The sequence below is a fragment of the Ailuropoda melanoleuca genome, chromosome 19, assembly GCF_002007445.2.
Source record: "Ailuropoda melanoleuca isolate Jingjing chromosome 19, ASM200744v2, whole genome shotgun sequence".
In the NCBI taxonomy this organism is placed as follows: Eukaryota; Metazoa; Chordata; class Mammalia; order Carnivora; family Ursidae; genus Ailuropoda; species Ailuropoda melanoleuca.
The window spans coordinates 29,263,742-29,290,993 of NC_048236.1; the positions used below are offsets into that span (position 1 = coordinate 29,263,742).

Genomic DNA, 27,252 nt, shown 5'->3' on the forward strand with positions numbered 1-27,252 from the left:
TGGTACTTCTTTTATTTCAGCAATTTCTTGACTTTTAATATGTACATATTCCCTAAAGCCCAAAGTTAATGAAAATTTCAGTTTTCTGCTCGGCAACGCAAGGGATTTAATTCCCAATTTGCCTTACTATTCAAATAATTTAGTTCTCTAGTTTTTATCCCCTATGTTGTACAACAATATTATTTTATACAAAAATATTTAGAAATAACCACATTTACCAGGTTTTTTGTTTACCATTCCTTCTTGCTCTCAGTTCTTTCAGATTTCTCTTTTTCCTGAAGTACAATCTTGAAAGTTCCTTCAGCAAGAGTCTAGTAGAAACAAACTCTCTTCACATTTTTATGGAAATATGTTTATTTCATCCTTATTATTAAGTGAAACTGTAGATGCAAAATGTACAAGCCTTTTTGAAATTTTAAAGAGAAAGGAAGAGTTTTATTTGAACTCAAGTTAGAACAGCTGCCAGGAGACATATTCTTCACAAAGAAGAGGGTGCCCCGGAGACGGAAGGGTTACACATTTCTTGTTACATCAAAAGTTACAAATCATCATGACATAAGACAGTCCAAAAATTACAAACTTTATCCTATACTTTTAGTACTTGCAAGGTTACAGGCTTCAGAGGTATGGGAACTTAAGGAGATTTTTATTGTTACCTTTAGTCTGAAATGTTTCTTTTAGGTTATTTGCTAATGAAGCAATGTACAATGTGTGCCCCCGGCCGAAATGGATCCCATCCTTTGAAGTCTGGTTAAGTCATTCTGATCTTGGCAAAAGTTAAACTATAGAGCCCTGGGAGCCCAGAAGCAGGGCCCACAAACACTAAAAGTTGAAACTTTTCTTTTTTGAAAGTTCAGTTAGGTATAGGATTGAGACTGAGTTATTTTTATTCTCAGTACTTTGATTATATTATTCCACTTTTTGTAACATATTTTAGTGTTAAAACTCATGTCATCCTAATTGTTTTTCCTTTGTAACGATTTGTCTTTTCTTTTTCTTCTTAAATAAATACTTGCGTGAAACATCTCTTTGATTTTGATATACATAAACATGTGCCCAAGTGTCCATTATTTTATATTTATCTCACTGTAGGTTTTATAATGTTTCCTGAATCTGGATATTCTGTATCTTCTATTGATTCTGGATAATAGCATTTATGTATTTAACCATTGGCTTTTCCCACTTCTCCTGTAACTGACAAGACATAGCATTGGCCTTTTTATTCTGCCCACTATGTCTCTTAACCTTTCTTCTACGTTAATCCACTTCATATCTCTTCTCTGTTTCTAGAGAATTTCTTCATCTAAGATCCAGTTCACTAGTTTTGTCCTACTTGTGTCTAATTTACTGCTTATCAATACTGTTTTTTTTAATTTGCATTATTTTTATTTCTGAACAACATATTTAGTTCTCTAAAATCAATTCCAGATAAGCTATGTTAGCCTCACCCTCCTCAATCATATTTTCAATTCTCTTTTATTTGTTTAAATTTTAATCATAGTTATTTCGTATTTTAAATTTGATAAGTCCCAATTATTTAAATTCTTTTTCCAGTTCTGCTATTTATTGTTTCTACTAACTCTTGCTTATGGTGTATTATTTTCTCATCTGCTTTGTAATTTGAAGTATAAAACTGATATTTGTATGACCTCAATGGTCAATGGTTCTCATGAACCAAGAGAGGCCTGAGTTGAGTGTCGATTTCTCCAATGGGAATTTGAGTTAGCTTTGGGCAGGCTTAACAGAGCTTTACTAAAGTAGGACCACTCTGAGTTTATTTCTCAGAGTGGGATTTTCTGGGTCACATAGGACAAAGTTTTGCTTTGGTTACGTGAGGGAAAGCATGTGGCTTGCTGGCAAAGACAAGTTCCATTAGCATCTCCCTTTGTTATTTGGCAAATGTCTTTTCAGTTTCACTAAGCTGTAGACTTTGGATATAAGCATCATATAGTAAGTGTCCCCTTCCCCTCCTCTGCTTGAGCCAAAGATTATTTTTTCACGTACCCTTCAAAGACTATTTTTTTAAGATTTAATTTATTTATTTGAGAAAGAGCATGAAGGGGGTTGGGGGGGTGCAGTGGGAGAGGGAGAGGGAAAAGCCGACTCCCTGCTGAGCAGGGAGCCAGACGCAGGCTGGATCCCAGGACCCTGAGATCAAGACCTGAGCTGGAGGGTACGCACGTGCCCCACTCTTCAAAGACTTTAAAACCCAAAGATCTAAGTTCCTGGTATAGCCAAATGTCCTCCAGACAGCCTGGTGTTCGCTCGTGATTTTAAAACTATTTTATAGTTGCCTACTTCCTTTTTTTTTACTAAGAATATTCTTCCATTCTTACAAGCACAAGTTGGTAATTTAAAAGTTTTGTGCCGCAATTTTTCAGTCCATTGGTGTTTTGCAATGGGAAAATTTTTAACTGAATTGCTGCAAGCATAAATCTATAACCCTGTCTATATATGACACAAAGATACAGATTGAAAATACTTACAGTGACATCATGGAAATCTATCTTTTCCAGCACAGAGGAAAGATTATGCTCCTATGCTTGACTGTGTACTCCCCTCTTCTCTTTTGTCTCTTGCCATAAAGGATAAGGAACAAAGTAATTACATTATTAAATTATTTTACAACAAACTTTTACATAATCCATGTGTTGCATATATATCAATCAACAGAACTAGGACATTAATATTATGAATTTTTAACATATTTGATTTGAAAAATAAGCAAACGTATGTAAATTAATGCCAGTTTCACTTACGTTTTGGATTCAAGAAATCAAGTGCCCAAAAAGAATATCCAGCAGAATAACTCCACAGGAACTCTCTTCTCCATGCAAAATTCATAAACATTAAAAAAAAAAAACCCTCTTCCCTTTGTTATTTTCAATTGAGATATTTCAATACTTTGCCAAGATAAATGATGACAAGTATTTTTCCCTTGTTTACAGGGACAAATCATTTTTATCATTTTTCTTCAAGAGAAGACAAGTATTTCCATCAAACAAGTTTTGTTACCTTTAATCAAAGTGACAGGATGAACACTCTTGACAGCTAATGATTGACAAGACAAGTCTCAGAGATACGACAAGGATTGTTACTCTAAGATACACTTGATGCACATCTCAATGTAAGGTCATTTCTCTTCTTAGGCAGATATGGATTATAATTTCATTAGTTATTAAAACTAAGCAAAAATCATTCAAAACATCTCGCTACCCTCTGCATTAAGGACAAAATAAAACTTACAAGGGTTTTTATTTCTTTGTGTAGATAGTAAAATATATATATACAATATGACCAAGTGGAGTGTTTTCTGTTTTTCTAGTGTAAAGAGAAGTGAAATCTGTTCCATCTTAACCTGTGCTGCAGTGATCGACATGAAATAGTAGGATGAAATAGAAACATAATAGACCTAGACATTCACATCCTGGCTCTGCTAGTCACTACTTAGGTGACTTGGGAAAATACTGAAACTGTTCCAACCTCGAGTTCCTCAATTATAAATACTATTTTTAAAAATTAAAAGACCCAGCTGATAGAATTGTGGTGAGAGTTGAGCAGATAAATCACCTGGAAAATAGGCTCTTATCAAAAGACCTTTCTCGATGAAGGGTGCTTATGGAGGAGAAAATATAAACACACATACACATATATATGTATTTATGTATATAGATTTATGTATACATATATTTATGTATATATATTTGTGGATGTGTTTGTGTATGTATATATCCTCTTAGGAGGCATTTCACAAAAAAAGTTCAGTGACTCATGACATACTTAATGAACAAAAAATTGGAATGACTTGTTAGCCCCTGAATAAATCTTTCCCTGGGGAAGGGATGCTCACCCTGTTGAGAAGGCTAGGATGTTAACCAGAGTTAGGGACGAGTGACTTCAGTTTTTTGTTTTCTGTTTTTTTAAGATTATTTATTTATTTATTTGAGAAAGAGAGAAAAGAGCACAGGAGGAGAGTGAGAGAGAGAGGCAGACTCCCCGCTGAGCAGAGAACCAGAGGTAGGGCCCCATCCCAGGACCCTGAGAGCATGAGCTGAGCCGAAGGCAAATGCTTAACCCACTGAGCTACCCAGGCGCCCTGAAATAACTTCAGTTATGATGAAAAATAGGAAACACATTGGTGACAGAGCAAAAGCTGGACTCAAAAAAGAATGGGGGAGGGGCGCCTGGGTGGCATAGCGGTTAAGCGTCTGCCTTCGGCTCTGGGCGTGATCCCGGCGTTATGGGATCGAGCCCACATCAGGCTCCTCGCTATGAGCCTGCTTCTTCCTCTCCCACTCCCCCTGCTTGTGTTCCCTCTCTAGCTGGCTGTCTCTATCTCTGTCGAATAAATTAAAAAAATGAAAATAAAAATAAAAAAAGAATGGGGGAAAAAGGGAAGAAAAGAAGAACCACAGGTGTTACTTTCTGCAATATTAGGAAACCTTTCACAAATCATAGTTAAGATGGCATTTGAACGAAGCATGAGAGACTACGGACTATGAGAAACAAACTGAGGGCTTCAGAGGGGAGGGGGGTGGGGGATTGGGATAGACCGGTGATGGGTAGTAAGGAGGGCACGTATTGCATCGTGCACTGGGTGTTATAAGCAACTAATGAATCATTGAACTTTACATGGGAAACCGGGGATGTACTGTATGGTGACTAACATAATATAAAAACATTAAAATTAAAAAAAAAAGATGGCATTTGCGATTGAGGATTATTTGAAAGCATCTCAACTGCAATGATCATTAAGATATACCCAATTCGTATATATATGAATTATATATAAATATATATGAACCCACACGCATATATATTATATATATAACAATCAATACCTGAAAGGGTTTTTAACTGGAGACTTTATAAAATAGCAGAAGAATGTATCTAAAATGGCTATGTAATAAGAACAATGCACTGTTCACTATTAATATGATAGGCAAAGCATAATTACATAGAACAAACTACAAAGCATATCAGCGATGCTTTGATATAAGCATTTCGCTTCTCCTCTCAAGAAACATCTAAAAATACCTTCATGGGTCACAAGTTCAAACGCACACAGGAGCCATGCAAGCACCATAAGTGTATAAATGGTGAATATATGATCGTAGAAAGTGACATAATAAACTGGGAGTATTAGTGCCACATTTAAACATTTATATTCAAGTTTTCAAACCTATGCTAGCCAAACAAAGCGCATCTTTGGGTGAGATATGGTAGAGGACCACCAATTGTTAGCTGCCTTATTCAAACAGGGCTAGATGCTTCTGTTCAATTGATCTTCCCACACCTGACCCTATTCTTGCCACGCTATCCTCTTTTGAAATGGTCATTCCTTTTATCTAAATCATTTGTAACTAGTTGCAAAACAGTGCGCTTCTGCTTGCAATTAAATGAAGTTTGTTATTATGCAGAATCTTTCTTTTAACATCCACGGTTATTTACTAATTGTGCACTATTTCTCTTTATGCAGTGTTTTTCTGGAGACAGTTAATTGGCTGTCTCTATGTGTCCTTTCTGACTTCTTTCAGTGCCAGCAACACCAGAGCCATTCTCTTTACAAGAGAAACAAAGAACCAGCCTGATTTAGTAACAATTCTATCCCATACAAGCCCTTTCACCCCCATCTTTTGCACAGAACTGTTCATAACACAGTGCTTTGGTTTACCACCAGTATGCATTCTTGTGGACCCTAATAGTGGATCAAAGTTTTAATAGTAGATAGAGGCCTGGGTCTTCTAAGTAAGACTCCTCTTGCTAATAATATATATAGTCCTATACAAAAGCTAAGTATTTTCCCAGACATATGAGAAAAAGATAACTTGATTTGACGATGCAGGACTGGACGGACAGTGGAGGACCTGGGTATAAAAGTTTGTCAGAGCTTGTAAGGCAGTAAGGAAATATTGCTGTGGGTTATCATAGGTTTTACAAAAAACTAACATTCTGGACTTCTGCAGAAGGGCAGTGTAGGAAGATCCCGAAATTACCTCCTCCCACAGACACACCAAATCTACAGCTACGTATGAATCACTTCCCTCTGAAAACTAGATGCACAGCTCCTCCACGAAGAAGGATAAAAATCACATGGAGAAAAACACCAAAACCCCCAACCCTGATACACAATAGAGAGGGATTTCACCAGTCCGGTGCTCTGTTGGAGGAGTAAGAGGCTGGTGCCCTATCCTGGGCATCACAACCCCTGGGATCTGTACCCCTGGGATCTTGAAAAACTAATGGGGCTGACATCCAAGTGATCCAGCCTGTTAATCGAAAACCGAGGCTCCTCTTTCAAAGGGCGCTTGTGCCGTGTCACGTGTCCAAGAACCAGTGAAGAAACAGCAGTTTGAGAAGTGCCTGGACTACTTGTGAAGAACATTCAATTGCTAATCTAACGTCTTCTGGAGGGGCAGGGACGGTTGAAGCTCCCTGGAGGCAGAGAGGCTGGTGGGTGTCATTTTTGTGTATGCCACCTAACTACTAGCATGGGCGGGTGAACGTGGACACAGCGCCCTCCTGCCGCCTTACTAACAATGTGAGGGTTGGAATTTGCACCCGCTGGGATACCAAAGGGCGAGCTTTCTCTCAGACTCAGTAGCAAGAGAAGACTGTTAGGCTAAGGGACAAGGAAGACCCCCACAAGATAACCAGGGCTGTTTATCGGTGCCATGGGCATTTCTAATGCCAGTTTGCCTGCAAGGTATGTCTCGGAAGTTATTTTACTCGTATTTTAAGACTTCCTTTCTCTAATACAAAAAGCAAAACCACTCCAGGAATTCTCTCACAAACTGACATCAATTTATATGCAGCTGGTAATATTATGCTGCTGGAAGAAACGGTAACCCCGGGGACCAAAAGAACTTAAGGATGTCTTGTCTAAATGCCAGTTAGTTTTTGATGTTGAGCTAACATCTAGAGACCAAGTCAGAACGAAAGCTAACATTTCAAGTACAATCTCAGTAATTTTTCCATCTGTTTTATTATTTCCATATTTTTAGTGTTATTTGGAGATATACAAACCTGAAATTGCCCTCAAATTGACAAAAAAGACTTTTCAAAAGTTTTCCTTTTTTTTTTTTTTTTTCCAAAAAGGGTGCAATTTAAATGTGTATTTCTTCATCTGGGCCAAATCATAACAGGCTTATACACACAGAGATTAAATCAGAAACGAAAATCTAACTTCAGGTGGAAACAGCCCCCAAAGTCACATATGACACAGCTTTGTCTATTTTTCATAGGAACTGAAGTTATTTCAAATTCACAGCTTCCAACAGTGGTGTACATTCTCCAGGGTCTCTTCTTGAAAGGTGCCTGATTTTTTCAGATTGTATTTCTTTTAGACAGAGACTAAATAGCAACATAGCTGTTCATTTATTCATTTACTCTTTCATATTTTCTACAAACCTTTTTCAAGCCCTCACTAAATGGCAGACACAGTGCTGGAGATACCAGTATAAAAAAGGCAAAGAACCTGCTTCAGGGAGTGAAACCTTTCCTTCCTCATTTCTCTTTTACGTCATACCTTGGAAAAGAAGGAGGATTTTTTTTCCCCTTCTTCCTTTCTTCTTTCCTTTCCTAGCTTCTTTCTTTCCCTCATCTTTCTTTTTCTCCTTTTTCTTATTCATTCACTTTTTTTGTCATTCAACAAATATTAGAAGCCCACAGCGTGTTAGACACTATCCTAGGCACTGGGTCGCATATAACATAAAATCAAGTCCCAGCTTCCTCGGGGGCTTTGGGTTCAGGAGGGTACATCAGATACACAGGTGACCAAACGGCTAGCATAATTACATACTAGATTATCATTAGAAAAGTAAGCAGAGAGGTCTATTAAGACAATAATGAGGATTCTAATTTAAATAATTTGGTGAAGGTCTGTCTGATGAGATATTTAGGCTGAGACTGTGCGTGTGATTGTGCGTGTGTTTACTGAAGTACAGTTGGCACACACTGTTACATGAATTTCATTGCAACATAGTGATGTTACGCTATGTTATACTATGCTCGCTGTTTTAAGTGTGGCTACTTACTATCCGTAGGTTAAGATTTGAAGAAAGAGACAGAACCAGCCCTGGAAAGGGTTTAGGAATAACTAGTCTAGTTTTCCATGCAGAATAATGGGCAGCTGCAAAGGCATTAAGGGTGAAATCAATTTGGTTTCAGAACCTAAAAGGGGAGAAGGGTTGAAGCATGTTGGCCCAACAGGCAGTTTCAGAGGAAGCAAAGACCAGATCATGGAGAGAGACATGTGGGCTACTGTAAGAAAGTCAGATCTTATTCTAATCCATGTGAAGCCACTAAATGGGTTCAAGCATGAAGTTAATTATAGTTATTAATAAGAAGAATACCAGAATAATAATAGCTCACATTTTCATAGCATTTCTCCCATAGTAGTAAGACAAAGAAAGGTAAAATACTGCTGATTGGCTTCTTTGGATAATATATAACCATAATATTAACCCAAAATGTAATGTTTTGAGAAAGTGGAAAAGTTTTCAACACATTTATTTTATTTTATCATTTTTTTTGTTTCAAGTTTTTATTTACGTTCTAATTAGCTAATGTACAGGGTAATATTGGTTTCATCAATAGAATTCAGTGATTCATCACTTAATACAACCCCCAGTGCTCATCGCAACAGGTGCCCTCCTTAATCCCCATCACCTGTCTAGCCCAGCCCCTGCCAACCTCCCTCCATCAACCCTCAGTTTGTTCTCTTAGTTAGGAGTCTCTTATGGTTTGCTTCCCTCTCTTTTTATTTTTCCCTTCCCCTATGTTCATTCTTAAATTCCACATGAGTGAAATCATACGTATTTGTCTTTCTCTGACTGACTCATGTCACTTAGCAGAACACACTCTAGCTCCACCCACATCATCAGAAACGTGAAGATTCCATCCTTTTGATGGCTGAGCAATATTCCATCGTACATATGCACCACATCTTCTTTATCCATTCATCTGTTGATGGACATTTGTGTTTTTTCCATAATTTGGCTATTGTTGATAACGCTGCTATAAACATCAGAGTGCATGCATCCCTTCAAATCAGTATTTTTGTGTCCTTTGGGTAAATACCTAGTAGTGCAATCACTGGATCATAGGGTAGTTTTATTTTTAACTTTTTGAGGAACCACCATACTGTCCTCCAGAGTGGCTGCACCAGTTCGCATTCCCACCAAGAGTGTAAAAGGGTTCCCCTGTGTCCATATCTTCACCAATATCTGCCATTTCCTGTGTTGTTAATTTAGCCATTCTGACAGGTGTGAGGTGGTATCTCATCGTGGTTCTGATTTGTATTTCCCTGACGATGAGTGATTCAATATATTTCTTTTAATATTTACAAATGTATTGACTGGTTTTAATCCTTTCTAAATAGGCAGAGCTCACTGCTGGTCCATGTGTCCAAGAGGACAATACTTGTTAAGTGTGATTGTCCTGTGACTACAAGGAGACTGGAAATGTCGTAGGAGCATAGGATTAAGGCTCCCACTTCTTAAATCCTCCCTCTACATCCACTCGCTCACAACGGCGCTAAGCACATGGAAGAAGCCTGTGGATTGACTGGTCTGTTGCCTCTTCACTCAGAAAACAACATCAACAGGACAACAAGTGGCTGCTACTTTCACTTCCTCAGAAAGTTCAACACACAGCATTTGATCAATTTTGCCTTTGAATGAAGCTAGTGTGGAGATAGGCTGTAACACTGTACTGTTAATTCTGTCAGAAATCAAAAGGAGTATACATTAGAAGAGAGGAATGTAGGAATATGAGTTAAGGAAATGGGACTCAGGAGTTTAAAAGAACAGAGACTGAATGCCATATGAATGGGTACAAGTGACGACTTAAACTCCTTTGGGAACTCTGGTCACAGTTGCACATTAGCTGTCCTGAGAAGCTTAGAGCTTTTATTTTGCTGCTATGATCTCTGTGGAATAACTCTTTTCTATCGACAAATACATCAAAATATAATCCATTCAGATAAGAATTTCAATGTAGGGAGAACCTTACTGGACATGGTATTTGAATGGAAATAAAAACAGTGTATGTTTTCTGACATTCTGCCTTTCTCAAGTCATCAAAACTATCTAAAACCAATATAATTACTTCAGGCCCGCAGCACATGGAATATGTTCCATTTTAACTTTCTGGGAACATTGTAGAAAGGTTATAGCAGGACATAGGTCTTTGGAAACAGGGACCTCTCCACTGCAGCAGGCACTTGGAACTCTGCTCTCCCTATGCAACGAAAGCCCAGGTAGCTCATAAAATGAGATCTCCTATTAAATTATTTGGTAGCCATGTATGTTCTACTGACCAATAAATAATCCTGAAAAAATAAACCACAAACTACAAATGAAAGCAAAAAACTAAAAGGCTACCTCCACTTTTGAAATAAACATACATAATGAGACACTTTATTGAAGTATTCACCTTATCTCTTTGATTATCTCTAGAAAATTAAATATTAAATTTAGACGATATTCTTGACCATATCCTCATATGGGCTGTTCCACAGATTTGCTACGTGGTGTTAGATAAGTAAACTGAGATTAAAAACTTTCATGCACTTAATGCTAGAAACATATAAAGTCACCCAAGAGGTCTGATGGCTGTGTTACAATTAAAAATTAGCTTTACCTTCACAGTTTGAAACCGTGTCTGTGATGTGTCATGGAAAAAGCATTAAAGTAAGTCAGAAATTTAGGTTCTTACCTGAATCTCTCACTTTTTTGCAGCATGACATTTGGTTAATTACATAACATCTTTTTTAATGCAATAGGTAAGAATCAAAGTCCTTGGATTTATGTGTTTAAGAAATATAATTTTAGGGGCACCTGGGTGGCACAGCGGTTAAGCGTCTGCCTTCAGCTCAGGGCGTGATCCCAGCATTCTGGGATCGAGCCCCACATCAGGCTCCTCCGCTATGAGCCTGCCTCTTCCTCTCCCACTCCCCCTGCTTGTGTTCCCTCTCTCGCTGGCTGTCTCTATCTGTTAAATAAATAAATAAAATCTTTAAAAAATATATATATATATAATTTTAGGGGCACCTGGGTGGCTCAGTTGTTAAGTGTCTGCCTTCGGGCTCAGGTCATGATCCCAGCATTCTGGGATCAAGCCTCGCATCGCATCAGGCTCCCTGCACAGAGGAAAGCCTGCTTCTCCCTCTTCCACTCCCCCTGCTTGTGTTCCCTCTCTCACTGCCTCTCTCTCTGTCAAATAAATAACTAAAATCTTAAATATATATATATATATATAATTTTATGTATTTGTTGTAAGTCAGTTTAATTTCTATTTCACTAGATTAGTGGAAATGTAGTCTTAATATATTTGTATATTTCCCTCTCAATTTCCCTCAGGTTGCACCTAAATTCCAAAAGTCTTACATAGATCCAGTCATGATGTGTGTGTGTGTGTGTCTGTCTGTCTGTCTGTCTGCGTCTGTGTGTGTATGTGTGATTTGGGGCAAAGCATGATGTGGGGCCATATTTTAGTCCATTTGGGCTACTACAGCACAATACCTGAGTGGGTGGGTGGCTTGCAAATAATAGAAATTTAGTTCTCACAGTTCTGAAGGCAGAAAAGACCAAGATTAAGGCTCCAGCAGATTTGGTGTCTGGTGAAAATCTGCTTTCTGGTTTACACATGGCTGTCTTCTGACATAACAGAAGGGGTATGGAAGCTTTCTTGGGTCTCTTTCATAAGGGCACTCATCCTACTCACGAGTGATCTGCCTTCATGACCTAATCACCTCCCAAAGGCCCCACTTCCAAACACCATCACAAGGGGATATAGGACTCAAAATACAAACCCAGTAGGGACACCAACATTCAACAGATAGACATATCAGAATCTTGATGCAAGGTGACCAAAAATTGTCTTTAATTACTCTCACTCTTTTCTAAATGTACGTCTCTGTTAACTAGCCCTCCTAGCTTGCTCTAAGACCTCACTTGTTCGTATGCATGAGATTATCTCTAGTCCAGAGGCTGCTGGCCACTTCTATGCCCTTCAAGGCCAGAGTGGAATCATTGCTGTATTGTCAGGCCACACTGGGCCATGGAACTCTGGGAGGTTTCATGATACAAGCCTTTTCTTGTTGATGCCTCATAGCTAGCTTTTGGGAGCTCTACCCACAGAAATGCAAATTGGGTATTCATTGCTATCAGCAACCTCAAATTCAGCTGCCATTTGGACTTCTTTGGAACTTGGCCCAGGTGGCAGAGCACAGAAAACTCCCCATAGGGCCACAAAAATTTGTGCTTCCTGATTTTTCCCCCTCCTGCAGAAAGAGAAATTTTGCCTAAATTAGGTTTGAGGAAGTTCTCTTTTTACTCATGATGCTTACTTCTTATTTGTTTATTCTTTAAGTTATTTCCATTTCCACTGGCTAGTGAAACAGCCTGAAAGACACTTTCTTCCCTTTCCTTTTTGCTCTTGTTTGCCTTTCCTGAAACAATGAGTACATAATGGCCACACGTGAAGGGACTAAGTGATCTCTAAGGATCTTTAGAGTCTGTATCAAAGTATGAACAATCTCTTGCTAAATCTGGGTGAAGTGAAGATACAATTTTGGGTGAATAGGAAAAGCCATTAAGATGAAACAATTATACTACTTTTAAAAAATACACAGAGTAAAGTCTGTTTTCCTATATAGTTAGCAAATAGTTATGCTACTTAGGTTTCCTCCACTACCCAAAAGCATTCCTATGAAAACTTTGTAAGCCAAAATCGTGTAAAGTGAAGTGATTACTATTTCATAAAAGTGAAAATACTCTTCAGATTTCTTTCACTTAGTGAAAACAGGTACCAAGATAGGTCTTTCATAGAAGCAGAGTGGAATGAAGTGAACTTTTGGACAGTAGGGGAAACCTGTATACAATTTTATTAATCCGGAGTTCACATAGCATTCATAATACATGGCTCTCTAATTTTCACAAAATCGATACAATATAGATACAATAAATATTGGTTATGCAAAGTTTACATTTGTTTAGTCATTCAGAGGCAATACAGATCCATCTGTGACTTTTAATAATTATGACTAATGTTACCTGAAACACAAAGAAGTATTAGTTAAGGTTAACTTTAAATAGAATGCCAGAATGTTTATTCTATATATAAATGAAGTAATCCAACAACAACAAAATATATACATGAGATGTGAGCTGTTTGGTTGAACAGAACTCTATAGTTGAATGGATCGACTATGCATTGTTTGACACGTTAACATAAATAAAACAAGTCAGCTAACCTAAAACCCTTTGTGTAAGAAAATGAGGATGGAAATTTGGAAAAAAATAACTGAAAGTATAGCAAATATGAACAGAATGGACTTATTAACTCTAAGGAGAGAAAAGTTATACCCAAATCCAAAGAGTTGAATTAATAATAAAGTAGAAGCTTAAGCCTAGAAATCCTCTAGATAAGTTGAATTTAAATTCATGAACCCTAAGTAAACATTCAAAATGTTTACTTTATAATTGTATTCGTTAACATAAAATCAACAAATTGATAACAGTTGACTTACTAGTTGATTATTCCATGAAAAAGCAAGTGTTCTTTTTTGCTGCAAGCAATCAGTAAATTTTATTGAACCACTACAGGTGTTAAACATTGTGGTCGGCATTAGAGACACAGACACTTAGGACAACATCGCTTCCTTGAACAGGCTGATTCAGGAAACCAACAGTGGTGGAATTCTGGAAAAGATGGCAGAGCAGGAGGACCCTAAGTTCACCCTGTCCCATAAATACACCAAGATAACACCCACATCAGTGTAAATAACCCAGAAAATGACCTGAAGACTGGCAGAACAGACTCTCCACAGCTAAACATAGAGAAGAGGCCATGTCAAAAATGGTAGAAAGGGCAGAGACACAGAATGACCTGTGAGACTGTCCATGGAAGAGAGGCACACCACAAGCATGGTAAAGGGAGAGGAGCAGCTATCACACCAGGTACTGCAGGCACAGGAGATCCACACTGGGAAGACAAACCCCCATAATAGTTGGCTTTGAACACCAGAGGAGCTTAACTTGTGAATTTTTACAATCAGTGAGGCTCAACACTGGGAAATTTAAAAATCAGCAGCTCAGCTCTGGGAGAACCAGAGGGCAATAGGAAACTGAATTCCCACCCTTAAAGAGACAATAAGAGCAACCCTGATGAGATACAGCATAGAAGAAGCAATTTGAAAAATGCCTGGGGTATATAGGAGATTTATTTACTAATCTCAGAGCATGTGCTGGAAGGGGCAGAGATCTTTAGGAGACTTGAAAAACAAAAGAACTGGTGGGTGTCACTTCCCTCCCCTGCCCCCTGCTTAGATGCATGGACACCTGCAGGAACCAGCTCAAACACTCTCCATCTAGACTGTTAAACAAAACTTCCTACTCCCATGCTCTCCTGTGGACGAACCCTCTCCACTTCACCCCTCAGCTGGAGTCCATCCGAAGCACCACCATAAGGGTGACAGTGTGCGAACAGCCGCAACAAGGGTCAGCACCACTCCAAAGTGACACCTGCTCTGGAGACAGGGGAAGATAACCACACACACCAGTTCAACTGTGACTCAGCAGTGGGATAGGGGAAGAGAGATGGTTTGACTGCAAGCCCCACCCACCAAGAAAAGCCTCTCGGGAGACAACCCAGGGAGGGGCACCTGGGTGGCTCAATTGATTTAAGTGACTGACTGCCTTCAGCTCAGGTCATGATCTCAGGGTCCTGGGATTGAGCCCTGCATCAGGCTCCCTGCTTCTCCCTCTCTCACTCCCCCTGCTTGTGCTCTCTCTCTCTCCTTCTCTGTCAAATAAATAAATAAAATCTTTTAAAAAAGGAGAAAATCCAGGGAGGGCATCCTGCAGTTCAGTGCCACCACAGTTCTGGCAAATGCCTGGTCTGATTCCACTCAAGCCCAAGGTGGCCCCAGACTGGCCTCTTAACAGCACAGGGACCAAAACCTGCCCTTAATAGGCAAAGAGAATCACTGCAAATGACTAAACTGAACATAAATGTGGCTCAGCCACATGAGTAGGGCCCATGCAACACACATAGGAGATACTTCTGAAAAGCCAGGCTCTGGTGAATAGGAGACATTGCACTGCAGGACACTATAGGACCTCTTCGTCTAAGGCCACTACTATCAACAGCAAGATACCTGGCTGACTTTCCTAAAACATAGAAACGGATGCAGAGAATTAGATAAAATGAGGAGATGGAGGACTATATCTCAAATGATAGAATATGGTAAAATCACATTCAGAGACCTAAGTGAAATGGAGATAATTAATATGCCCAATAGAAAATTAAAAATAATGGTGATAAAGATACACACTGGAGTTGAGAAAAAAATGGAGGAACTCAGGGAGATGCTCAAGAAAGAGATGGAAAATATGTAAAAAGAGCCAATCATAGATGAAAGAACCCAAAACTGAAATAAAAAATATATTAGATGGATTAAATAGCAAACTAGAGGAAGAAGAAGAATGGATCAGTTACCTGGAAGGCAGAAAATGGAAAACAATCAAGATAAACAGGAGAAAGAAAAAAAAATAAACTCAGGGAACTCAGCAACACCATCAAGCATAACAACACTTCCATGATAAGGATCCAAAAAGGAGAAGAGAGAGAAAGGGAGGCAGAAAGTTCATTTGAAGAAATAATAGCTGAAAACCTCCTTAATCTGGGGAAGAAAACAGAAATCCAATCTAGGAGGCACAGAGAGCTCCCCCAAAAAATCAACCCAAGAAGGTCTATACCAAGACACATAGTAATTTAAATGGAAAAGGGTAGTGATAAAGCAGCAAGAAAAAAGAAAAGAAAGCAGTTATATACAAGGAAAAAACCCATAAGGCTATCAGCTGATTTTTCAGCAGAAACTTTGCAAGCCAAAAGAGAGTGGCATAATATATTCAAAGTGCTCAAAAATAAAAAACCTCCAGCCAAGAATACACTATCCAGCAATTGATAAAATCTTAGCCAGACTCATCAAAAAGAGGGCTCAAATAAACAAAATCAGAAAAGAAAGAGGAGAAATAACAACCAACACCACAGAGATACAAAGGATTATTAAGAGAATTTTATAAAATTTATACCAAAAAATTGAACAACCTAAAAGAAACAGATAAATTCCTAGAAACATATAACCTCCCAAAATTGAATTAGGAAGAAATAGAAAATTTGAATAGACCAAGTCGTAGCAATGAAATTGAATTAGTTATCAAATAGGTCCCAACAGACAAAAGTCCAAGACCAGATGGCTTCACAGACAAATTCTACCAAACATTTAAAGAAGAGTTAATAACTATTCCTCCCAAACTATTCCAGAAAGTAGAAGAGGGAGGAAAGCTTCCAAATTCATTCTATGAGGCCAGCACTACTCTGATAAGAAAGCCAGATAAATACATTACAAAAAGAAGAACTACAGGACAATATTTCTGATAGACATAGATGCAAAATCCTCACCAAAATGGTAGCAAACCAAATCCAACAATACATTTAAAAAATCATTCACCATGATCAAGTAGGATTTATTCCTGAAATATAAGGGTGGTTCAATATTCACAATTCAATCAACATGATACATCATATCAATAAGAGGAAGGATAAAACCATATGATCATTTTAATAGGTGCAGGTAAAACATTTGACATAGTACACCATCCATTCATGGTAAAAACCCTCAACAAAGTAGGGTTAGATGGAATATACCTCAACATAATAAAGGCCATATATGAGAAACCCACTGCTAATATCATCCTCAGTGGGGAAAAACTGAGAGCTTTTCCTCCATTCTCACCACTGTTATTTAATAAATTACAGGAAGTCCTAGCAACAGCAATCAGGCAACAGCAACAAAAAATAAAAGGCATCTAAATTGGTGAGAAAGAAGTAAAATTTCCACTATTTGCAAATGACATGGTACTATTCATAGAAAACCCTAAAGACTCCATGAGAAATCTACTAAACTGATAAATGAATTCAGTAAAGTTGCAGGATATAAAATCAATGTACAGAAATCTTTTGTATTTCTATATATTAATAATGAAGCAGCATAAAGAGAAATCAAGGAAACAATGCCACCTACAATTGCACCAGAAATAATAAAATACATAGGAATAAATATAACTAAGGAGGTGAAAGACCTGCATTCTGAAAGCTATAAAACATTGAGAGAAATTGAAAATAACACAAACAAATGGAAAGATATTCCATGCTCATGGGTTGGAAGAACAAATATTATTAAAATGTCCATACTACCCAGAGCAATCTACAGATTTAAAGCAATTCCTATTAAATACCAACAGCATTTTTCACAGAACTCGAACAAACAATCCTAAAATTTGTATGGAAGCACAAAAGAGCCCGAATAGCCAAAACTTGAAAAAGAACAAAACTGGAGTTATCACAATCCCAGATTTCAAGGACTACAAAGCTATAGTAATCAGAACAGTATGGTACTGGCACAAAAGTAGACATGTAGAACAACAGAACAGAATAGAGTCCAGAAATAAGCCCACACTTTTATGGTGAATTAACTTATGACAAAGGAGACAAGAATATATAATGGGTAAAAGAGTCTCTTCAACAAATGGTGTTGGGAAAACTGAACAGCTGCATGCAAAAGAATGAAACTGGACCACTTGCTTACACTATACACAAAAATTTAAAAATGGATTAAAGACCTAAATATGAGACCTGAAACCATAATAATCCTACAAGGTATCACAGGCAGCAATTTCTCTGACATCAGCAGTAGCAATATTTCCTTAGATATATCCCCTAACACAAGGGAAACAAAAGCAAAAATAAACTATTGGAACTACATCAAAATAAAAAGCTTCTGCACAGCAAAGGAAACATAAAACTAAAAGACAATCTACAGACTGAGAGAAGATATTTGCAAATGATATATCCAATAAAGGATTAGAATCCGAAATAAAGAACTTATACAACTCAATACAAAAAAAAAAAATTAAAAATGGGGAGAAGCCATGAACAGTCATGTCTCCAAAGAAGACATACAGATGGTTAACAGACACATGAAAAGGTGCTCAACATCACTCATCATCAGGGAAATGCAAATCAAAACCACAGTGAGATATCACCTCACACCTGTCAGAACAGCTAAAATCAAAATGACAAGACACAAGCGTTGGTGAGGATGTGGAGAAAAAAGGAGCCCTTGTGTACTATGGGTAGGAATGCAAACTAGAGCAGCCGCTGTGGAAAACAGTATGGAGATTCTGTAAAAATTTAAAAATAGAATTACTATATGATCCAGTAATTCTACTACTGGGTATTTACCCATGTAATATGTAAACACTAATTTGAAAAGATCCATGCACCCTTATGTTTACTGCAGCATTATTTACAGTAGCCAAACTATGGAAGCAGACCAAGTGTCCACTGATAGATGAACTGGTAAAGAAGCTGTGAGATAGAGACATAGAAATAAAATGGAATATTACTCAGCCATAAAAGAAAATGGAATCCTGACATTTATAGCAACCATGATGGATCTGACTTCAACTAACAACCTGAATGAGCTTGGAAACGGATTCTTTCCAAAGCTCCAGAGAAAAGCTAAGTAACACTGGTTTCAATCTTGTGAAACCCAGAGCAGAAAAACTAATTGAGTCAACCTGGATTTCAGATCTACAGAACTGTGAGATAATAAATCCATGTTGTTTTCAGAAAACTAACACAAGGTTAAAGAGGTAAGTAGAAACCAAATTATATAGGCCTCCACATGCCTGCTCTGCTATTAGAGAAGCTTGCTTCAAAACATGAAAAGAAGTGGGTTTTGCATGAAAAGTAATTTTTTCAGCAATGCTCTGGTCTCGTGTCCAGGGTAGACACTAGAAAGCAAAATCCTCCACTACAACATAAGATCTATGAAGGTAGGGATTATCGTCTGTACCATGCTACATCCCTGTTCCCCAGAACGGTTCCAGTATTTGGTACTGGAAAATATTTGCTGTACTCAAAAAAATATTTGTGGTTGAATGTATCATACTATCCAACAGTAGAAAGGGTCAGTAAATTCGTGGTCAAATTTTGCCCATTGCAGTTATGGGCTTACTTGGGGAAAAGTGGTCAAAGTCGTCTTTATCTTTACTCACCATTTTTTGCCCACATTTCTTTCACGTTTACTAAAGAAATGTTTAGTCAATAAAACCAAAATAGGTTCAGAAAATGGCCCTAAGGTCACAGTGACTGCTGAAATTGAACCTGCCTTCCTGTAAAGGGTAAGAAGGACAAGAGATACATGGTGAGGATATGACATGGCGGGAGGCCCATCTAGAATTAGGAGTAAATATACCATGAAGCTCTCCTAATGGCTGTTTCTTTTTATTTTCCTTCTGCATCATAACTACATGTTCTAGATTTCTCTCTCACTGAATGAGGTGGAAATAAAACTACATTTCCAAGTTAGTCTTTAGAATGAACCATTCCAAACAGATACCATAAAATGCCCTTGGGCAAACAAAAATTGAATAAAAACCCAGTGAAAAAGACTATTCAGGTTTGGGCCTTGGCAGTAAAATAAATTCAGTTTTTGGAAAATTATGTTTATCTTGTGTATTTTTCATGTTTTTGATCCTGGCCATTATTTGGATTATCATTTCCTCAAAGGAAAAGATAGAGTAAATCCTCATGCAGCTGTACAAACACAATTCAATACTTTGCATATAATGAATGCTTAATAAACAGCAATGCCTCTCCTATTTATTTAAAAAGTAGAAAACTAAAAACTAAAAACAGATCCCTCAGAAACTGGCGACTATACTTCCCCATAGTAATCTTATTTTTAGCTCTTCATTGTTCCATACTCAAAGACAGATAACAATACAGTTCATTCCTTTGATCATTTGACAATTACTGAGTACCTACCATGTGACAAGCACAATGCCACAGGGACACAGTGATGATCAAATCAAATTTAGTGGGTCCTTCAAAACACAGAGCCCACATTCTACTTGGGGAAACGGTCTCGAGCCAAGTAATCACGCTAATAAATACATATCAATATATTAAGTAAATGTCCTTAACGTAAAGAACATTTTCCTTAGACAGAAAAAAAAAACAAACCTGAAAATAATGCCAGGCAGACATTATTATGGAGTTCCTATGTAGCATGACATTTTGGAGGAACTGCAAGCTGATTAATAATGTTAGCACACAAGGCTGGATATGATGAGAGCTGAAGATGGGAGTTGGAGAAGTAGGCAAGCCAGAACAAGTCCTGCTGAGTTATCTGGACTTTATTCTGTAGATGATAAGCACACTGTCCTGGGCCTTCCCTTTCATAAAGTAATCCTAATTTGCCATAAAACTTATAAACTATACACTTATAAATTTATATATTTAAAACATATTTACCTAAATAAATAATAGTATTAATAATAGTAATTGTGTCTGAGTCCCAGGAGAAATTATTGCACTTATATTTTGTTCTAATTTATTTAGAATGGAATGTTTTTTGCTTGTAGGTAATATTTCAGTTATACACACAGACACATACACACACACACACACACATACACAATCAATCAGTCTGGAAATTGGCCCCTTTGTTTCAGACCCCAAACTGTATAAATTGCATAAACATTTAAAGGCAAGTTTCTGTTTCTGCCTCTTTTATCTCACTTTTAAACTGGAATTAAAAAATTTATCACCATAAGAAATACAAACTAAATACAGTTAAAGACACCAGCTAGAGAACACAAAATATTTTTCCATTCTGTAGAAAACACAAAATGTCACATTTTAAGTGACGAAAACTGTTCCTTTATATCAACATAACACTAGAAAACAGAAATAAAGATTTAAATTAGCCTTTGTTATAACAATGATAATCAATCTTACTGTTTCCTCAAAAAAATTTTTTTTATTAAAATATAAACACAAGACAGAGTTTGAATGAAGAAATTTTAGTCCCTGATTTCATAAAAACTCTATTATATTAGTTGTTACTTAGCTTTTTTTTTAGATGGGGAAAAATTGCTGGCCATTTTGTTTCATTTGCTTTTACTCTAACCTGCTTTATTGTCCATGGAAGCAACACAAAAGTGCTTTCTAAATATTTTCGAATAAAAAGAGTGAGTGCTCAAGTAACATAACAGAAATGTGTAGAACTTTTTGGACAGGGGAGTGGTGGAGAGAGGACTATTCATTGCTCTAAAATGGAATAAGTAGGGGTGCCTGGGTGGCTCAGTCGGTTAAGCTCAGGTCATGATCCTGGGGTCCTGGGATCCAGCCCCTCATTGGACTCTCTGCTTAGTGTGTGCACTCCCTCTCCCTTACCTCTCCCTCAGCCAACCCCCCCCCAGCTCGTGCATGCGCCCTCTCTCTCTTTTGCTCTGTCCTCTCTCTCAAATAAATAAATAAAATCTTTTTAAAAAATGGAATAGGTAATCTGTATGGGACAGATCATATTTCCTCTAATATTCTGAAGATATTATCTATAAGGAAACTGTTAAAGCATAGATTATTAAGCACAGATTCATAAAAATTTGGAGCTAAGAGGACCTAAAAGTTGATCTCATCTACATTCTTATTATTCTATGTGGTTCTCCATTTTTCCCAGACTCCCTTGTACTTAGGTTGGAGCCCTGTGACTAGTTATAGTCAATAGACTATGAATGAAAGTGATGCATTACTTCTCAGCTGAGCTCTTAAGATGAGGGCACCCCCTCCATCTCTCTCTTCTCTTCCTGTAGCGACCTACTAAACCATGGTTTCTCACACAACCTGGGTCCCTGAGTGACTTGCAGATTGCCTTCTCCTGCCATCTTGCATATTGGAAAATAAGTATGAGTAAGAAAAAAGTTGTTCTGTTGAACCACTGAGATTCTGGGGTTTGTCTGCTGTGGAAGTTAACATCATTTAATCCAACAGATATAGCATGAAATGTGCTTCTGGTGTAACAAAGCCTAAAATCTTTGACATTAACCTATGGTCACAAAGCAAGGGAACCAATAGCAGCAGCAAAGATGGAGATATGCTTATGTGATTAGATATAGGCTCTATATTTGTTAATGCTAATAAAGTAGAAGAAAGACCACGTATTACTTAACTTGTAATTGTTCGAGGAGCTCATCGAGAGGACACGATCCCCAGTTGATCTGTGAGCTCTATCTGAGCAACTGAGGCTCTTCACCCCCTTCCCCGTCCTTGGAATATACATTCTGCCCACTGTTGCCACAGTGGGAGTTGTTCCAACGACACAGCCTTGACAGTAGGTGTTGTTGAACCCATATTCATAACGTATGTGACTGAACCCAATTTAGGCCTCTATAAATAAACTTTTAAGATTCTGCCAAGAAGGTGAGGAGATCTGGTCATTTTGTAGCCACTGAAGACAAGCCTTGTATGCAAGTTTCCTTGCTTATTAAATCTGCCACCTACCGATATGGAGTGGTCTGCCTCTTTCTTTGGTCTCTTCTTACCCTAGGCATACCAGGGGCCAATTTTCAAACCAACAGTGGTTCCAGGGAAAGGATGTATATTAATTGGTATTGGCTGTGTTTCATAATATATTATGAGAAAGTGATTAGTGCAGAAAGAATTAGCCAGTTTACAAACAGAAATTTGGGCATTGCATGATTGGAAAAACAGAATTTTCAGATTCTGAAAATAAGTGAATGGTATGAAATTGACTTTGAGAGACCAAAACCAGTATACCTTTTCTACTGAATAAAAAGAAATAGGGAAAAGATCAGATTATAGGTATAGCTGACATATACGTTCCAGAGAACTTCAAGTTAGCTTCCAATATTTGGGGGAGATGCATGGAATAAGAAAACAAAAAAGTAAATCATAATTCATGGAACTGACTGGAAGCAAATACATCAGAAGTCTACTGCATTTTCAAAGGAATGGTTATAAGCTTGGACTATAGAATATCTTGCATTGTTCTAGACTTAAATAAACAAACAAGAAAATATCGTGGACCTTAAATATGGGGGGGGGGAAAATTGGTTGAGAAATCTTTTCATTGAGCATAGTTTCCAATTCCTATTTCAGATGAACCAAGTATAATAGAAAAGAAGAAACATCACAGAAGGCTTAGCCAAAGAATAGGGAGAACACCAGATATAGGAAGTCTTTCAGAGCAGAACAAGAAACTTAATCAAGGAAACTCTGCCCCCTCAGGGTAAAAGTTCTTAGTATGGTGACTAACACATTAGAAAAAAAAAGTTCTTAAAATGTCTGTTCAATGAGATTCCAGAATTACTTACAGACTAGTGACTACTACGTGCCACCCAGTTTTCCTTTTTCCCTGTGGGATTTATTACAGATATCCTGTTCTTGTTCCATTGTTTATATACAAAATGAGAAATTAATTTGTAGTTAATTGGCCCAGGAGGATTATTTTTGTTATCAAGTATATACATATTTTTTTGTAAAATATTAACAGGTATTAGCAGGTAAACCTTTCTGAGGTTTCAACAAAGGCATTCTATTTAAAAGTCAAAATTTTAGGGCACCTGGGTGGCTCAGTTGGTTGAGTGTCCAACTCTTGATCTCAGCTCAGGTCTTGATTTCAGGGTAATGAGTTCAAGCCCCATGTTGGGCCCCACAATGGCTGTGCGGCCTACTTGAAAAGTCAAGGGGCGCCTGGGTGGCTCAGTCGGTTGGGCGTTTTCCTTCGGCTCAGGTCATGATCTCAGGGTCCTGGAAGCAAGCCCCGCATCAGGTTCCCTACTTAGCAGAGAGTCTGCTTCTCCCTCTTTCTGCTCATGCTCTCTCTCTGTCTTTCTCAAATAAATAAATAAAATCTTAAAAAAAAAAAAGTCAAAATTTCTCCTTCAGAACATGCCAAAGACAATGACATCTTCAGAATATAAGTCAGCATGTATGCCCCAGAAATCTTTCTTGGTTTTACTGCATTTAAAGACCATCCGTCTAGGGGTGCCTGGGTGGCTCAGTCATTAAATGTCTGCCTTCAGCTGAGGGTGTGATCCCGGAGTACTGGGATCTAGCCCCACATCGGGCTCCTCTGCTGGGAGCCTGCTTCTTCCTCTCCCACTCCTCCTGCCTGTGTTCCCTCTCTCACTGGCTGTCTCTCTCTCTGTCAAATAAATAAATGAAATCTTTAAAAAAAAAAAAAAGACCATCCATCTAAAATCAGGATGTTAGACTTGAAATCTAAGGCAGGATAGCATAGTGAATGGATGATATTCACCGAACATAGTTTTTGGACTCTATGGTGTTAGTTCAAATTATGTCTCTGACAGTAACTAGTACAATTAAAGTTCTTCATGTCCCATTTTCCTCCATTTCTTAGCATGGAGCTATGGGATTGTAAGGATTAAATATGATAATATATGACACATAGTCAATACTCAATAGTTGGCTTGGTATAAACAAAAGTATAGACTATAAACTCTCCTATTGAAAAAGAGAGACAATGGGAGATTTGTAGGAGTCACTGGTCCTCAGCAAATCTGAAATCCCACAAGGCACATGTTGCTAGTTCTTTCATTAAGACTAAAAGCTGGGTCGTGGTTCTTTGCTCTGTGCTCTGGGCCCTTAGTTCTGCCCCTCCAGTCCTTCTTTTTTTGTCAGGCAATGTAACCTGTATTTGCAGTTGAGTAATTTTATCAGTTTGATTCCTGTATGTAAAATGGGGACCCAACTTCCTCTTTTTATTCTGCACTGTTTCTGTCCCTTTCTAATCAAGCTAGCAGTGTTTCTGTCTGTGTAATTCTCTTAAGATTTCTTTGGTCCCTTACAAATCATATCGGGGTTCATTTTGTTCGATAAAAGCCACACTAAGAGGCATCTTCAAGATGTTTTCTACCTTTGGGCTAAGCTGAGGCTACGAGAACAAAGCCCCATTGTTTAACTGAATAGTCCTCTGAGTTACAACTTTATATCTTTCTGAGGTTTCAACAAAGGATTTATTTATCACATTTATGATTTGTTTTTAAATCATAATTTCCTGGCTTAAAAAAAATAAGCATTTATTATCTCTCATAGTTTCTGAGAATCAAGTATTCATGGGCAACTCACCTGGGTGATTTGGGTTAAGTGTCTCTTAAGAGGTTATAGTCAAATGGGGGCCAGAGATAGTTACCTGAAGCCTTGACTGGGGTTGGAAAATATACTTTTGAGGTGGATCACTCACTTCGCTGGCAAATTGTTTGTCATTGTTGGCCATGAGCCTCAGTTCATTCTCATGACCTAGTTTTAGAATCATTCAAAACCACCCCTACAGTATTTTATTTCTCACATTGGCCATCCATGATTCAAAGTGGGTGAGTACCACATCAAGACACAAACACTAAGGGGAATGGTACATAGGGGGCCATCTTGAAAGCTAGCTCCCATACTGTTTTCCAGTGATAGAAAATAGATATTGAACAATAAATATCATAAATAAAGTATATGGTATGGTCAAAGATGCTAAGTGCCATGAATTAGAAGAAAGACAAAGAAGACCAGGGTTAGGGTATGGGGAGAGCAGTTTGCAGTAATAAGATAGTCAGTGTAGGCCTCATTGAATAGATGATAGTTTTGTAAAGACTTGAAGAAAGTAATTTTATAATACCAATATTATAATGATATACTGCCATATTTTATTTATTTCAAAGACTATCATATTTTTCAATCAGAATCACTTTAATATATTAAGAAAACATATTTCTTGTTATGTCTAAGGCTACATACAAAGCTTAAAAAAGCTTCTTTCCAAGGATTTGGTGTTCACAGGCCTTGTATAAGAGGATTACAAGTTAGTAGTAAAGGATTTACAGTAATTCTTAGTGATCTGTTATTTGTGAATTCTTAACCATTTTTAAAAGTCATTGAGCTATTCCTCTTACTTAAAAAGCAGCCTCTAATATTTGATGCATACAAAAGAATGTATGTAACTAATGAAGTGTAATAATAAAATCAACACACATGAACTACCATCCAAATTAAAAGCTAGAATATTGTCTTTTCATTTGAAGTTTTTTATTCTTTCCTAATCCTATTCTCCTTTTTACCATCCCCAAGGTAATTGTTAGCATTAATTTGAGTTGATTATTTTATTTTTTAAAACACTTTTACCATATATGTGAGTAGCGCTAAAACATTTTATATTCAAGTTGCTTCTTTTTGAGCTTATAAAAGCTATATATTTCATATAGCCCCTGAATTTTTTAAGTAGCATATTCTGTCTAAGATTTACTTTTATTATTGTATATACTGTATTTCATTCAAATTTAATTTAAGTACCATATTCCATTGTATGGATAGAGCACAATTTATTTATACTTTTTCTGGTCAATAAATACAAAGTTCCAGTCACCCTTGCAATTAAAAATAATGATTCTAGGAGAATTCTTAGGCAGCCTTTTCTAAGGTGAAAGTGATTGCTTCTTGGCTTTTGGCTAAGATCATGTGACTAAGGGAGAAGTGAAGTAGGTCAAAACACCATTTGTAGTAATAACAATAACTGTAATAAAAATAGATGCCTAGGAATAAATTTAACAAAAATTTTATGCCTTTCTGTAGACAAATCTAAACCCTTATTGAGACAAATAGGAGCCAAACAGAGATGTATACTATATTCATCAATTGACGTAAAATTTTAATTCTCCTTAAATTTATCTATAGATTAATTGCAATTTCAATAAAAATCTTACATAGTTTCAAAGAAATTTCACCCACTGATTATAAAATTAATTTGAATTTACAAAAACCTAAGAACAGCCAAAGCACTCTTAAAGAAGACAAATAGGTTGGGAACTTGTCATATCCAGATATAGCAAAGTAAAAAATGCCTGATTTTCATTATGTATAATAATTACTTTTTTCCTTAGGCAGATGTATCCTGGGATAAACAATCAATATCAAATGCATGTAGACATCTTAGCCTTATTGTGTGTCAAAATTACAACAAAAAACTTAAAATACACTGTTAGCATGTAAATAAATTTTCCTTTAATGGGACTCGATAACTACAAAGTAGAATTATTAAATTATATGTATAAGTTTTAATGATTTTTATTGGGGATATTTGTTTAATTTATAATAATAATCGACTGATGGTTTTATGATAATGTCCCCATAGACTCTTCAGAATCTTTTCTCTGAGGTGACTGTCAGTTTCAAACTGTGTGGCCTGAGAGATCTAAATGCCTTTGATCACATTCCAAAAGAATGTGGGAATAAGAACAAAGCCTAAACTTTCTATAATATGATGCCAGGCCCAATAGGAGCTCTATCACTTCACCTGACTAAATGCTT

General features: G+C 37.3%; 1 long non-coding RNA gene across 1 annotated transcript in view; it reads right to left on the reverse strand.

Annotated features, from left to right (window-relative positions):
• Positions 1 to 27,252, reverse strand: part of LOC105241779 — a 52,939-nt gene that overhangs the window by 12,080 nt on the left and 13,607 nt on the right. Inside the window, exons 2-3 of the long non-coding RNA XR_004622024.1 lie at positions 2,487 to 2,575; positions 219 to 380 (exon numbers count right to left, since the gene is read on the reverse strand). This is a non-coding gene — a long non-coding RNA (uncharacterized LOC105241779). The remainder of the gene's footprint in view (positions 1 to 218; positions 381 to 2,486; positions 2,576 to 27,252) is intronic.